This window comes from Arachis hypogaea, chromosome 1 (assembly GCF_003086295.3).
Source record: "Arachis hypogaea cultivar Tifrunner chromosome 1, arahy.Tifrunner.gnm2.J5K5, whole genome shotgun sequence".
Lineage (NCBI taxonomy): Eukaryota > Viridiplantae > Streptophyta > Magnoliopsida > Fabales > Fabaceae > Arachis > Arachis hypogaea.
In genome coordinates this window covers 82,811,914-82,827,290 of record NC_092036.1, presented here as the reverse complement: position 1 = coordinate 82,827,290, position 15,377 = coordinate 82,811,914, and the positions used below count along the sequence as shown (strand labels likewise).

Sequence of the window (15,377 nt, the reverse complement as noted above, 5' to 3'; positions counted from 1 at the left end):
TGGATTTTAATTTAATTATTCAAGTGGCAAGTTATGTTATTTTTGTTTGATATGTTTTTTCCGTTCTGTCTTATGCCTTTATGTAAAGTAGTGTACAAACCTTTCCTTTCTATATCTGATGTTATTTTTGTTTATATTGTCAGCCGTCTGTTACAACTAAAGAAATTAATAAAGCAGTGCATCAGATGATAATTGATGCTGGTGCTTATCCCTCACCCCTTGGTTATGGTGGATTTCCAAAAATTATGTGCACATCATGGAATACCCGATTCTAGGCAGTTACAGGTTTCATAAGCCTCTCTCTATACATAATTATTAATTTCTTTTTTCACTTTATCCTTGGTATGCATATCACTCATAAGCCAATGACATTTATCTCTTTTCTGTACAATGGTGACATTATTAATATTGATGTGATAGTATACCTGAAAATTTATTTAGTGAACAGATCACTTTCTTAATTCCCTTTCGGTGAATTCCCTTATATCCAAAAAATGGAAATCAACTTGAACTACATTCTTAATTGTCATTCTCACTGTTTTAGGAATTATAATTATATGTATGTTCAAGAAAGTGCTTAGGGTTGGGATTAAGTAATTAGTAATCCCAAAGTAAAGTGTATATATAATCTGGTAGGACCTCACATGTTGCACCACATATTAGTAGAGTACATAAAAGAACAAATAAAGAGGGAAATGAAGGGGTCCAAGTAAGGAATAGAAAAGGCCAAGGTAGTATAGGATAGTGTTCAAAATATACTGCATCAATATTGACGGGGAATAAGCAGCATAATAGTGTAGTTAAACTCCTAATAGAATGTAATAGGGGGAGACTTAAAGCCCTGAAAAGGTCATGGGATTATTTTGTCCCATTTTTATATTACGATCCTACATTCACACTAATTCCATAACTCACCATAATATATATATATATATATGTACAAATTTTTTTCATTAGTCCTTCTGCTTGCATAGTTGATCTTCTGCTTTCCCTCTGATTCCTCTTTATTATTGTTAATTATCAAGTAATTGTATGCTTTGCTAATTGTACATGGGGACACGTCAAAGATATTTTTCTGTGGAAAGTCACTAATGAAATGAAAAATCTTGTTGTGGTAAATAGTTCTTGATCGATGGGTAATTTTTTTTGGGTGTCATTATGATCTATACACCGTTATATTGTTAATCTTTTATATATTTCCATTCCTTGTAACATGGACAAATTTAATACCTTATTAGCAATGCTAGTTAAGAAATAATTTAGATTAGTTATTGAGTAAATCATTTTACATAATGTTTGTAGGTAACTCGAGAGTTCTTGGAAAAGGGAATAGCTGTTTGCAAGGATGGTGCTCCTTTTAGAAAAATTGGCAAGAGAATCAGGTGTTGATTAGGCTGGATTTGATAATCTTTGATTCTAGACATTATAAATTCTGGAGATCAGGTGTTGACTAAGCTGGCGTGAATTTTACATAAGAGATTGGAGGTGGAAATTGGGATTCCCTTTGTGTAATTGTTGTTTAATTCGGTTGATCTTTTAAGCGGGAAATTCAATTTCTGTTTATGACTAAAAATTTACTTGATATATTGCATGATTTTTTTATGGGTACTGTTTTCTTTAGCTGTCAGCTTTGCTGTCCAATATTGGGCTTAACATCCATGAAGCTTATGTTTTCTCCACCACTGATGACTACTCCCTCGATGTATTTGTGGTGGATGGATGGCTAGTAGAGGTAAGATGGCACTTGCAAAATATGCCATCTCATGTTTTCACTCCCTTGAAAATTTTATCATTGTTGTACTGGTGAAGTTTGTGGCTTTTTTTTTCATTTAAATGTTATAAAGGTATTTATGCTATTGTTTATGCCTAATGTTTCTTTAATTGACTATATAAACTTATAAAGTATTCCATGTACATTTCTATTTCGATTTTTATGCTTTTCAAAATTCTCTGAATGCCCTGGGGATTCAGTGTATATTTATTGTATTTCTATTTTTTGTATGACATCTAATCACATTTGGCATAGGGATCATGGTCACGCTAATTAATTCCCTTTCAGCTGTGGAGGAACCCTTGGTTGCAAAAGCAAAATGTGAAAATTGGGAGAGAGACAACAGATTGTTAAAGATAGAAGAAAGAATAGCATCTGGATCTTGTGGAGATTTGTAATTCGTAATATTTTTTGTTGTTTATATTTATAACATGGTTTATTACTTTCTAAGAGAAATTTCTGTATCAATATTTTGAGTTTAATAAAATATCTCATTATATAGTAATTAATTTCAGTATATTTTTATTATGCATAATAATAACTATTGTTGGCAAAAATATATACTTAAATCTAGAAAAAAATAGTTTGGTGCTTCTAAGAAAACGAGTATAATATAACTAACAAAAGTCCTATGATTTTAGTGGCAATAATAATGGCAACTAAAAGTGAATAATATTATAATTTTAAAATTATTTTTAGTGGCTATATAAAATACCGGTAAAATGGGTTTTGGCGGCAATAGTAATGGCCATTAAAAGTGAATAACATTGCAATCTTATCATTACTTTTGGTGGCCATATAAATTGCCAAAAAAATGGCCACTAAAAGTTATATACTTTTTGCGGCCATTAAAACGGTCTTTATCGGCAAATGTTATAATTACTGCTAAAACCTTTTAGCGGCAAAGCATAAGACGGCTAAAGTCTAATTGCCGCGGCTAAAGTCTAATTGCTGGTAAATGTATTAGTGGCTATTTTTATTGCCGCTAAAACCAAAATAAATGACCGCTAAAAGTGATTATTTTTGTAGTGGGTGTTGATGAACTTGGTGGCCTTGATGATGATGGCTCAGGTGCTTTCCTCTTGGATGGTGTCTTCTTTGCGGACCCATCCAAATTTCCACATGGAATGAATTGGTTACCGATTGGGATCTTGAACATGATGTCTATAGGTTGCCTCGCTAACCCCGCTAATATAGCAAATGTCATTGATGACTGCGCATCATGTTAGGTTTTTCTATACTTTTTCATACAAGAAATTGATGATTAATGCTTAATTATTGAGTATTTTAATGCTTAAATAGTATATTGCTTTGATCTTTCGATTTTATAAAATTTGTAGGAAATAATGAGAAAAAGAAGCAAAAAAGCACAAATTAAGCTCAATTAAGCTCAAAAGGAGAAAAAAGGAATTTTGGGGCACACAGTTGGAAGTTTGAGCACGCTTTGGAACATTAGGCCACGCTTTTAAAAGCATGGCCCATGATTTATACCAAGGAAGAGCGCTCTCAAGCAAGAGCACTACGCTCGTTAACAAAGAACGCCTATGATAAATAGAGTGGAAAAATTCATCTGGCGACGCATACGCGTCGGTGGAACATTCCTGAAGAAGCACGCATTTGCGTGGATGAAGCGAAGCGTGGATTTAACATTATGCAATCCACGCGTACGCGTAGATGACGCGTATGCGTGGAAGGAGCGTCGTTTCGCGAACGCTGTGCTCTCAAAGTGAGCGCTGCAAAGGACGCGTACGCGTGGGTGACGCATACGCGTCGATGGACCAAAATGCAAGGGACTCGCACGTGTGAGGTATGCGTACGCGTGGGTGTCCGAGCGCTACATTGTCTTTAAAAATGCTACGCTCTCCTGGAAGCAAATTCTGATTTAATTAAACTTCATTCAAAGCCCAATTTAACTGCAAGCAAGCAAGCCCATTCATATCACTCAATCAAGGCCACAAGAATCATCTAGATTTAATTTTCATTTAATTTGCTTTTAATTTCATTTCAATTTGTAATTTAGGAAACCCTATATAAAGACATAAGTTTTAATTCATTAAAAAGGCTGGGACTCATGCACGACAGTAGGAGTAGGAGTAGGAATAGAGGCTGGAGGATTAGAGACTGTAGAGCTCTCTTGGAGGATTAGAGACTCTAGAGAGCTTAGCTTAGAATTTCTTTTCCTTTTCTGCACTTTTACATTTCAGTTGTATTGAATTCAGTTTACTTTATGCAATTTTAATTTCTTGCACAATTTACTCTCTGCCAATTTACTTTCTGCAACTTTACATTTTCGTTTGCTTTGAGCTGAGTTTACTTTTAATGCAATTTACATTTTCTGCAAGTGTTCTTAGAGTAATGATCCATTAACCCCACTTGATTAGGGGAGGAGCTCTATTATAATTCACATGATTAAGTGAACTTCTTCTTCTCCTCAATTCATTTGTGTAGCTATTGGATATACTCTGTTTTGATTGAGATTCATTCACTCCGGAAGGGGTTTTGAACCTGTGAGTGCTTGTGTGAGCCTCGGAAGGGAAATCATGGGGATTAGAACTGGGGCTCTATCCTTCACAATTCCCTTGACCAACACTATTCGGAAGGAATTGAGTTCTTGAGAATTTGTGTGGCTTATGGATGAGAGAACATGCTTAACCTCTTCTCATGACAATTAGATCAAGGAATTGGCAAGATTGATTATAATTAGAGAGATTGGATGGTCAAGGAATTGGGATCCAATCAACTTCAGTCTGCCATAGATCTACTCATATGATTGAGAAAGGAGTTGAGACCCATTTGATTCATTGTGGATTATAATATCTCAAATCCCTAATGAATCTTGTTCTCTGTTAGTTCTCATTTTGATCTCTTTAAGCTTCATTTAATATTTTGCCATTTACATTATGCACTTTATATTTCTTGCAATTTATATTCTGTCAATGAATTTCACTCAATTTACCACTGTTAGCTTGACTAAATTTATCACCTAACTAAAGTTGCTTGATCCATCAATCCCTGTGGGATCGACCTCACTCCGATGAGTTTTACTACTTGATGCGACCCGATACACTTGTCGGTTAGTTTGTGCAGAAATCTAATTTTGTCATCAAGTTTTTGGCGTTGTTGCTGGGGATTGATTAAGATCAACAATGATTAAGTGGGTGATAAGTCTAGATTAAGCATTTTCTTTGTTTTTTCATTTAAGTTCTTTTTAATTTTCTGTTTTCTACTGATACTAAGGTTTTTGTGTTATTGCCTCACTAAGAAATTCTCATATGTGACATGAATTTCAATTTTCATTGGTGATTGTGTTTTACAAAATTCAAATGGAGTATACCTCATCTTTTGATCAGGCAAATTTCATGGGATATTACTCACCACCAAAAAGTGATTCAAGTCATTATCTTAATGGTGGCTGGGAATATCACCAGGAAATGACAGATTATGAGCAATCCACCTAGTAGGGATATGCTCCAGGGCCACAAAATGATCAAAACACTTTCATTAGATATTTTCCAACACCACAAAATGATTCATGTCATTACCCTTATAGTGTCTGGGAATATTAACAAGAGTGTGAACAATCAAGTGAAATGGGATACCTCCCAGAGCCGCAAAATGACTCATATTGTTATGACAACTATTCATGTTGTGGCTGAGAAGGTCAAAACCAAAAGGATTTTAATGCTCCATATTCTATTCATCAAGAGACATCATCACTTGAGTGTGCTTTCAATAAATTCATGTAAAGTTGCTCCCTAGAACCACAGAATGATCCATATGGTGATGAATTCAACAACTACTCAAGTTGTGGGTGGGAGGATCAAAATCAAGGAGCATTCAATAGTTCATATTCCACTTCTCAGGAGCCATCATCACTTGAGAATACCTTCAATTCATTCATGCAAAATTGTCCAACCTCACCTCCCAGATTTTCATTTGAAAATTCTTTATCACTTGACTATGTCTTAATACAAAATCCCTTCCAAAACTCACAACTCACATAAACTTCCCTGAATCAAAGACTCTCAAAGTTAGAGTCCATGCTTGAAATATATGAAGAGGAGACTAGAAAATCTTAGGAAGAACAAGAAACCTCTCTAAAAAACATGAAAGTACTTTTAGACCAAATGTTGAGTGCAAAGGAGGAAGTAGAAGAGCAAGAAGAAGAGACCCCTATATCAAGTGAAATTTCAATAGAGAAGGAGGTTGTAGAGGTATATGAGCCTAGGATTCCATATCCACAGAGGCTAATTATGGTGACAAAGGAACATGAAGACTCACTCCCAAAGGACTTAGTGGAATATCATGTAGAAGAAAGGGAGGAGGCCAATCAAGGAAGTTCACACTCAATTGAAGCAGAGAGCTACATAGATGAAGGGCCCATTAAACTACCAATTCAAGAGGCTTCTGATGAAGAGAACACTCCAACCATGACACAATACCTAAGTCTTAATATCCAAGAATTGAAGGCAACCAACAAGAGCACCGAAGAGAGGATTGTGACCAAGCTACCATTGACCATATCCATGAAGAAGAAAAGGTCAACCACAAGCAATCCAACCCCTGCTGCCCCAACAAGCAAAGCAAATCAAGCAAATAACAAAAGAAAGCTTGCTGGGAAGAGGTCAAGACAGGGGACACTAGCTGGCTCTTCCTTCCCCTTAAGGTCATTTCTCTTAACCAACTAGAAGAAAAGGAAGAAAGTTGAGCACAACATGTCAAGCTAATGACATTAAAAGAGCGCTTGTTAGGAGGCAACCCAACCGTAGGTAACATTTCTTTTCTTTGCTTTGTTTAAATTCAATAATTTGGCATATGGTTACATTCTAAGTTTGGTGTTGCCCTGCAACAATCTGTTTTAATATTTTTGGACACCTGCATCAATTTCAAGAGAAAGTATCACACTAAGTTTGGTGTGCTATTTATTTTTCTATGCAATGAGTCCAGCAACACCATTTGGTTGTACAATCAGAAAGCCTTTGCTTCTTAGGCCTGCAGTGTTTTTTTGTTTTGCTGTGACACTTTGCCTTTCCCTTTGTTTTAGTCATTCTGTTGTTTTTAATACTTTCTTTTATTGTCCCCAATTGTTGGTGCTAATGCCTCACCAAGAAATCCTTATCTGTGACAAATTTTTCTTCTCTTGGTGATTGTGTTATTAACATACAGCAGTTTCCTTTGCTTAGTTGTATTTCAAATAAATTGACATATGATTGCATTCTAAGTTTGGTGTTACTATGCAACAAAATTTGTTTCAAATTCTTACTGGATACTTGCATCAATTCCAAGTGAAAGTATCACACTAAGTTTGGTGTGCCACTTATCTTCCATGCAATGTATCATGCACACCCCACTTGTTTTCGCAATCAAAATGTTTCTGTTTCTTGTGCCTTCATTGTTATTGTAATTTTTCTTGCTTAACCACATGTATTACTTACATTTTATTGTTCTGAGACCTTCATGACCCATCATAAACCCCATCACTACGATATTATATTTTGCTTGGGGATAAGCAATCATTCTAAGTCTGGTGTGGGAAGGGGAAGAATGGGAGAAAAGTGAGAACAACAATGAAAATGAACTACAAGGTGGTAAAGTTCCTTCCTCTTATTCATTTCCAGTACTTTAAACTGCAGCATGATTGTCTCTCATTTTCTCTGTATACATGTGTGTTATGACTAAGCATAGATTAAGTTTTGAACTGTAACATGTTGCTGTGACATTATGGATGCCATCTTAAATTTTGTGAGTTCAAAGCAATTTGGTTTCACGATCAAAAACAAACAAGGTAATTAAAGAAGAATTGAGCATGGGCATATGAGTATTGGGAGGCTAGCATTAGAAATTTTTATTGCTCAATTGCATTTGAATTTATTTAATTGAAGTTTTCATCTAGGACATTTTATGAAATTTTTGGAATCATCAAAACCTTGAAAAGGCAAATGCAAATAAGGCAAGAAAAGAAAAAGGAAAGAATGAGAAAGTTGAAGGCTCTGAGTACCAATGACAATTGTTAAGTACTTGTGGTATTTATGTATCAGGCAAAAAGCTTGAAAATAAAATACTTAGAGTCAAGGCTAGGCTCAAGTGCAAAAGCACTCCCTCAAAGCTCAAGGCTTTGAGCATCAATGATTAGAGAGCAAAGAAAAGAAACAAATGAGCTTAAAGAAGTCCTCTAATTAAATGCTTGTGGTGCTTATGTATCAAGTGGTAATACTTGAAAACAAAGCATTTAGAGTCGTAGCTTTTCAACTCATGGTGCAAAGCACCCAAAAGGATAAGCTAAGAAGAGAACTAAAAGCTTGTTTCAAGGAAGGAACATAAAGAAAAGATTTCATAAAATGAGCTAGATAGAAGCATCAATCATTTGAATTTCTTTTGTGATTGTAGCATGTATAAAAAAAAACTAGCCAACCATGAACATTGAGTTGCTATTCTTCTCACCTTGGATTGTCAAACTTTATTGCATGATCCTTTTCTTGCTTGGGGACAAGCAAGGTTTAAGTTTGGTGTTGTGATGACTGCGCATCATGTTAGGTTTTTCTATACTTTTTCATACAAGAAATTGATGATTAAAGCTTAATTATTGAGTATTTTAGTGCTTAAATAGTATATTGCTTTGATCTTTTAATTTTATAAACTTTGTAGAAAATAATGAGAAAAAGAAGCAAAAAAGCAAAAATTAAGCTCAATTAAGCTCAAAAAAAGAAAAAAGGAATTTTGGGGCACACAGTTAGAAGTTTGAGCACACTTTGGAACATTAGGCCACACTTTTAAAAGCGTGGCCCATGATTTATACCAAGGAAGAGAGAGCGCTACGCTCGTTAACAAAGAACGCCTGCGATAAATAGAGTGGAAAAATTCAGCTGGCGACGCTATGCGTGGGTCACGCGTACGCGTCAGTGGAACATTTCTGAAGAAGCACGCGTTTGCGAGGATGAAGCGAAGCGTGGATTTAACATTATGCAATCCATGTGTACGCGTGGAAGAAGAGCTCATTTCACGAACACTACACTCTCACAGTGAGCGCTGCAAAGGACGCGTACGCGTGGGTGACCCGTACGCGTCGATGGACCAAAATGCAAGGGACGCGCACGCGTGAGGTACGCGTACGCGCGGGTGCCCGAGCGCTACGTTGTCTTTAAAAATGCTACGCTCTCCTGGAAGCAAATTCTGATTCAATTAAGCTTCATTCCAAGCCCAATTTAACTGCAAGCAAGCAAGCTCATTCATCTCACTCAATCAAGGCCACATGAATCATCTAGATTTAATTTTCATTTAATTTGCTTTTAATTTCATTTCAATTTGTAATTTAGGGAAGCTTATATAAAGGCATCAGTTTCAATTCATTAAAAAGGCTATGACTCACACACGGCAGTAGGAGTAGGAGTAGGAATAGAGGCTGGAGGATTAGAGACTCCAGAGCTCCCTTGGAGGATTAGAGACTCCAGAGCTCTCTTGGAGTATTAGAGACTCCAGAGAGCTTAGCTTAGAATTTCTTTTCCTTTTCTACAGTTTTACATTTCAGTTGTATTGAATTCAGTTTACTTTATACAATTTTAATTTATTGCACAATTTACTCTCTGCCAATATACTTTCTGCAACTTTACATTTTCATTTGCTTTGAGCTGAGTTTACTTTTAATGCAATTTACATTTTCTGCAAGTGTTCTTAGAGCGATGATCCATTTACCCCACTTCATTAGGGGATGAGCTCTATTATAATTCACATGATTGAGTGAACTTCTTCTTCTCCTCAATTCATTTGTGTAGCTATTGGATATCCTCTGTTTTGATTGAGATTCACTCTAGAAGGGGGTTTGAATCTGTGAATGCTTGTGTGAGCCTCGGATGGGGAATCATGGGCATTAGAACTGGGGCTCTATCCTTCATAATTCTCTTGAACAACCCTATTTGGGAAGAATTGAGATCTTGAGAATTTGTGTGGCTTTTGGATGAGAGAACATGATTAACCTCTTCTCGTGACAATTTGATCAAGGAATTGGCAAGATTGATTATGATTAGAGTGATTGGATTGCCAAGGAATTGGGATCCAATCAACTTCAGTTTGCCATAGATCTACTCATATGATTGAGAATGGAGTTGAGACCTATTTGATTCATTGTGGATTATAATATCTCAAATCCCTAATGAATCTTGTTCTCTGTTATTTCTCATTTTGATCGCTTTAAGCTTCATTTAATATTCTGCCATTTATATTATGCACTTTAGATTTCTTGCAATTTATATTCTGTCAATCAATTTCACTCAATTTACTACTGTTAGCTTGACTAAATTTATCACCTAACTAAAGTTGCTTGATCCATCAATCCCTATGGGATCGACCTCACTCCGGTGAGTTTTACTACTTGATGCGACCCGGTACACTTGCCGATTAGTTTGTGCAGAAATCTAATTTTCTTCATCAAGCGATGGAAAGGGAATGTTAATTTTTCTTCTTTGGATCACTTTCGACATCGATGCACGAATCAAGCTCAAGATAGCTATCTTCTTGCCTTCCAAAATAGACCAAATCAATATAGGGGTTTTAAGTCGGATATGGGTAGCATGGGTGCTGGAAAGTATGTAATCGGCCACTATTTGTTGCCAAATACATGCCTCGGTGGTCAAGTCGGAATAAGCAATGCTAACGAGAACAGCTTTTTCTCCCTTGCTATATTCCCAAGATGCACCGGAACGGCTAATTTTCTTCAGAATTGTAGCCAACGACATCCTCCCTTTAAACGCATCCGCTTTCACTCTTGAGTATGCATCCATAGTGGGCAGAATGTGGGGAATCTTTAGAATAGCTTCGAAAGCTTTGTTGGAAGTGTCCAATGTCTTCCCTCAGAGAAATATAGTCTCTGCTTTCCAAGCTTGATAATTAGCATAAAACTCCTGCACTATAGACTCATTTACTTCAATGGGGTCTTGTTCAAGGAATCTCCAATGAAGTGAGGCAATTCTCTTATGGGTGAGTGCTGCATATTTGTTTGGAATCTTGCGCCTCCGTTCCCAATGGATTTACCTCTTTTCAAGCTTGTCATATTGGATGTCAGCACTTTGATTGCCAAAGGTGTCTGATTCATCACTCTGATGATCGGAGGGACTCGGAAGAGCATTGTTCGGCCCCACCGGTTGTGGAACTGGTGATTTGCCTTTTTTGCGCATCCTAAAAATGAGAGTTAAAGAAATAGATTTCAAGATCATATGGTAACAACAAAACAAGGACAATGAGGAAGCACAAACAATGTATAGAAAAATTTAAATTCCTAATTGAGAAGCTTTTCAAAACAGTGTGGTTTAAGAGAAGACAATGTGTGCATTCCGAGAGTACGCGCGATTAGAACACACACATTAGCCGGAAAAACTGCAATCACACTACTAAATAATAATAGCTCAATGTTTCTTAATCAAGTGTTTAAGTTGCAAGTCTAAAGAATTGAGATACAAGCCAACTTAAACAACACAAGATGATTTAATTGAATCCTTGATGACATGGATATTAGAGTTGTGACCATGAAAGCTTGTTATTATGAAAATGCACAACAACAATAACCATTTAAGCAAAGTGGAACATCAATTGTTCATCCGTAAGATGTGAGAATCGCATAAACAATGTGCTTGAGTTAAACTCAAAGATGCTTGATGAAAACATCAACATATGAGCACTTGTAGTGTGATTACTCTAAGTGAATTCTATGATGAACAATGGATAATTGAATTTAATTTAGGTCAATGCATTCATATACAATTCACCCAATAAGAATGAAACAAAGTCATGTACACAAGGGTGATCATAACTTCCAAATTCAATAACTCATAGAATATGCCAAACAAGATATAAGTTGAGTGCACATGGTGGCCATTTCATATGAATCAAACAAAAGTTTCACTTAGACATTTCATCGAACACTTAATGTGCATTGTACAAACTTATGACATTCAAGCTCAAATTCAATCAATAACAACCCAATAATTCAAAAATCAAACACTTGCAATACAATAGTAACTAATCAAGACAATAATCTTAATCTAAATCAATTAACCAAAATTAAAACAAGCTAACAAATTAAGAAAACAAAGAGAAAGAAAAGGAAATAAAACCTGAAAATAAAATGATAAAGAATGCAAGATGAGAAGATAAAACAATGGCACTTGTGATATCCACTGCGAGGTCACATTGATTAGCTTTGTCGGAAACACACCGAAGTTCCACCAAGGGTAGAGAAGCTCACCGGTGGAAAAGAAAGAAAAGAGAAAGAGAAGAAAGAAGAAAGAGAGAGAAAGAGAGGTGGCGGTGGCAGAATGCCAGCGGTAGGGTCACCGGAAGGAGGCTGGGGCAGAGTGGCGCAGCAGCAATGGGGGAGAAGAAAGAAAGAAGTCGTTGGCCTAATAGGGTTTTTACCCTGATTAGCGCTCAGATTGACGCTTGTGCGTACGCACATAGGTCCGTGCGCACGGATAGGAAGCAAGACAGAAGGGGATACGGACGCACAAGACATGCGAGCGCTCTTAGCAAAAGGGGTGCAAGATTGCGTGCAGAGGCACAAGGTTGTGCGCTCACACAGGTGACTAAATCTTCTCTTTTTTTTAATCAATAACTTGAGGAAGGGTTATGTGTGCGTGCGTACATAGGTCGTGCGCACGCACAGAAGCAAAAAGTGGCAGAGGTTCATACGCACAGGGTGTGCCAGTGCTCCAAACAGAGGAAGTGTCAGCTGGTGTGCGGGCACAGAGTGTTGTGCGCTTGCACAAGATGCAGAATTTTGGGATTGTGTGCATACACACAAGGGTGTGCGCACGCACGATGCCCTGTTTTTCCAAAAATATTTCCTTTCAAAATCCAAGGTATTGAACCTTAGCTTAGCAAAATTTCAACCCCAAACATTCAAACATTCAAATATTCATGACCCATATGCAAATTAACCTAGCTAACTCAAAGATTAAACTAATCCTAAGGGAACCAATCATAATAAAAAGCAACTAAGTCAAAATATAAACAAAAAGAGAAGGGTTAGAATAATGTTACCATGGTGGGTGTCTCCCACCTAGCACTTTGGTTTAACATCCTAAAGTTGGACGTGCATGAGTTCATTGATCAACACTTGGGACCTCCCCAAGGGGGAACATTTCCAATTCCTTGGCATGCCTGGGTTGTGTGTGGTCCAATGACTTAGGTTCCTTGACAACCATTGCTTCTTCATTTTCCTCATTAGCTTCATCCACTTGCTCTTCAATTAGGTCACAACCAATGATAAAGTATACTTCAAGTGTTGGCTTCTTGGAACCATCCAAAGTGAATTTCACTACTTTTTGTCGGATTTAAACGAGTAAGCCCACGAAAATGCATCCAACTTGAATCGAGACATCTTCAAAAATGGTCTCCTAAGAAGAATAGAGGATGGCTTGTCCGAATCAATTGGAGGGTTCTCCAAAATATAAAAATTTACCGAAAATAGCAACCCTTGAATATTGACCAGCACATTTTTTGCAATTCCTACAACCGACACAATACTCTTGTCCGCCAACACAAATCTTACTCCGGACATCTTCAATGGTGACAAGTTCAACTTCTCACAGATAGGGAGGGGCATAATGCTCACACAAGCTCCCAAATCACATATACAATCCCTGAATTCTATCCCACCAACCACACAAGTTACCAAACAAGGACTGGGATCATTACACTTTCCAGAATGAGAGAAAAAATAGAGTTATTCACTGGGCTTTTGTTTAACTCACCAATCTTGTCCTTATGAGTGCAAACATCCTTTAGGAATTTGGCATAATTTGGAACTTGTTGGATGGCTTGAAAAAGAGGAACGGTAACTTCCACATTCTTGAAAATCTCCACCACATTGGGGTCAAAGTCTTCTTGCTTCTTAGCCTTTTTAGCCACCATTGGAAAAGGGATTGGTGTAGGCTCTTCAAGAGGGTTCTTCTTTTTAGGCTCCTTGACCTTCAATAGATCCTCATCTTCTCTTGCAATATCCTCCTTCTCACCACTAACCCCCTCCACTTCTTCTTCCATTTCTTCATTGCGGGGTTCCTTGCTCAAACTTGTAGGCTCAAGACCAACTTCATCTAATTTGGTACTACTTCTAAGGGTAATAGCATTGATTCTTCCCTTGGGATTTGGTTGAGGTTGAGAAGGTAGACCACTAGAGGTAGAAGCTTGGTGGGTATTTTGAGTGTTTGAAAGAGAAAGAGTCAAACGGGATAAGGCTTTGGCAATGGTTTCCATGTTCATTTCTTGCTTCTTATGAAACTCCCTTTGCTCTTGCATGAAACTCTGAAGTGCATCATTCATATGAGATTGGTTTGAAGAGGAAGGTTGACTATTTTGAGGGAGGGTAGGCCTAGTGTGTGGTGGTTGATATCTTGCTTGAGGTTGGAAATATGGTTGTTAATTGGGTTGGGCATGAGGTGGGATTTGTGGTTGATATGGTGGGTAGTGAGGTTGTGGTAGTTGATGGTAAGGTTGTTGGACTTGAGAAGGTTAATGATAATAGACTTATTGATTGGAATAAGTTGAGTTTAAGATGGTTGAGTCCATCTTTGATTGGAGTTGTCTCTCCACCCTTACCTTGGTTTCCTCCATAGTGATAAGATCCTTGATTGCCTTGGTTGAAATTGGACCTTTGTGGATAAGGATTTTCCACCGCCAATGTGTTGTCCTTTTGGATTTGAGGACACTCATCAGTGTAGTGACCATTGCTAGCACAACTACCACAAGATCTAGAAGGTCCTTCAATTCTAGGAGGTTGTGATGGAAGGGATAGCAACATTTGTGGAATTTGTTGACCTTGAGTAATTTACCTTAGTAAGACCGTCATTTCACCAAGCGTCTTAGTCAAGATAGCATCACCGGAAGGTGAGACTTCACTTATGGTATTTGGTTGGGTATTCCTTGTCCTTAAATGTTGGGTTGAATTTGCCAAATCCGCAATGACTTCCCAAGCTTCTTCTGCGATTTTGTTCTTAGTAAGAGATCCTCCACTTGAAGAATCAATGAGGAGCTTGTCTTAAGGGACCAACCCTTGGCAAAAATAGCTTATGAGCACCAATTCATCAATACGGTGGTGAGGACAAGATCCCAACAACTTCTTAAACCTTTCTTAATATTCATAAAGGGTTTCTCCATCCTTTTGCATAATACATGAAATTTCCTTCCTTAAATGATCCATCTTTTGAGGTGGGAAAAACTTCTCAAGAAACTCCTTGCACAACAAATCCCAATTAGAAATCCTCCTCAGGTTGGGTGTAAAACCATTCTTTTGCCTATCCCTCCAAAGATAAAGGAAAAGCAAAGACCATGACGGCTATCTCATCCGAGCCATGCTTTCTTGCAGTAAAGCACACAACTTGAAAGTCTTTCAAGTGCTTGAAGGGATCTTCACCGGGCAACCTATGATATTTCGAAAGCAAGTTGATCATACCCATCTTGAGCTCGAAGTTGTCATCTAGATCCAAGTACCGAACTTGTACCGATTGCAAAGTGATGTCCGGAGCTCCGGTCCTCTTTAAAGTAATTCTCCGAGGTGGTGCCGCCATATTGTTGTCACCTAATTCACTCACAGAATATTCAGCACTTCCAACAGAAGAAT

At 37.4% G+C, this 15,377-nt stretch overlaps 1 long non-coding RNA gene and 1 other non-coding gene across 2 annotated transcripts; both read left to right on the top strand.

The window, feature by feature from the left end:
- Positions 1–1,592: 1,592 nt before the first annotated feature.
- On the top strand, positions 1,593–2,276 carry LOC112695453 (uncharacterized). The gene is made up of 2 exons (XR_003811679.2): positions 1,593–1,732; positions 2,027–2,276. It is a non-coding gene; the product is annotated as an uncharacterized lncRNA (long non-coding RNA).
- A 12,567-nt stretch (positions 2,277–14,843) lies between these two features.
- Positions 14,844–14,950, top strand: LOC112714828 (small nucleolar RNA R71). The gene has a single exon (XR_003159371.1). It is a non-coding gene; the product is annotated as a small nucleolar RNA R71 (small nucleolar RNA).
- The last annotated feature ends 427 nt before the right edge of the window (positions 14,951–15,377 follow it).